This window comes from Microtus ochrogaster, chromosome 21, assembly GCF_000317375.1.
Source record: "Microtus ochrogaster isolate Prairie Vole_2 chromosome 21, MicOch1.0, whole genome shotgun sequence".
NCBI classification, from domain to species: domain Eukaryota; kingdom Metazoa; phylum Chordata; class Mammalia; order Rodentia; family Cricetidae; genus Microtus; species Microtus ochrogaster.
Genome location: NC_022022.1, coordinates 32,042,886 through 32,044,127, shown reverse-complemented (window position 1 = coordinate 32,044,127; position 1,242 = coordinate 32,042,886).

Sequence of the window (1,242 nt, the reverse complement as noted above, 5' to 3'; positions counted from 1 at the left end):
CGCCCCCCGCTGCCACAGCGGCGCCAGCCGCGTCCCTCCCGGGCCTGCCGCACTCCGGGTCCGGGCGGCCGTAGCCGGCCAGAGCGGGTAGCCCGGGCGAAGGAGGGGAGACCGGCCCCTAACCCCAGGGGCGGCCGCGGAGCCCGCCTCCCGCGCCCTCGGGGCGGGGACAGGGGACCCGCACTTTCAGTTCGATTCCCAAGGACCCGAGGCCCCGCCCCTGGGCCTATAGGTCTGGAGAGGCCTCAGGCCTGATACGGGGAGCCTTGCGGTACGGGGTCCCACAGGCGCGACTGAGGCGGCTAAGGCTATGAACCGCGGCCACCCCAGCACCCCATTTCCAGTGGCACTTCTGACCCACATCTCTCCTGCTGCGCCGCCGCAGGTACAATGCAGCTCTTTTGGTCACTTAGAATCAGCTGTAACTGTAGCAGGAAGTGGTTCTTTCACCTACAAAGGCTGTTGCACCTCCTGCTCCCATGTTGTTTTTGCCCACGAAGTAACATGCAAGCACTGTCTCGGATAGGGAAGGGTCTCAAGCTAAGGAACAGGTTGTCATCCTGTTACCCTAGTCTATACCCCCAACCCATGACGAGCATTCCACACTCCGCAGCAGTGTCTGGTCACTGAAAACATGATTATCTTCCACATCTCAAGCTCATCCCGCAGAGCTATCTCGTTATAGCTCGAGGGTCTCTACAGTCCAGCTGCCCCACGTTACTGTAACTGTCCACAGGACAAATACAGCATGGCTCCTCATGCAAGTCCTAACAGCTCGTTATATGACAAAACTGGCTACGACTTGTTGCTCTGCAGATGGACTGTTTAGTGAGCAAAGAATGAGACCTAGGAGACACGTTCAGTAAGCAGGTTTAAAACTAGTTTGGGATATGACCTTTATTGAGCTTATCCACCAGAGTGGAAATAATGTCTGTACAAAACCAAATGTTTGTTACTATAACTTCTGCATCACAATTAAAATCCAAACAGTTTTTTAAAAACAGTCAACTCAATCAAAACCCACTACTTCAGAATCGATAGCTTCTTTGAAGCCACAGTAACACTTAAATATGGTTAAGACTCGAATGCAGAAATTTGGTTGGTTTGGAAGGCTAACTAAGCCTCCAACTTGCTCAAATAGAATTACAAAAGGCAAAATTGTGTTTTTCACAGAGATCAGTCCACTGGAATCACCGACACTGGACAGCTGTTAAGAACAAGAGTCCTGAGATAGTAAGGAAT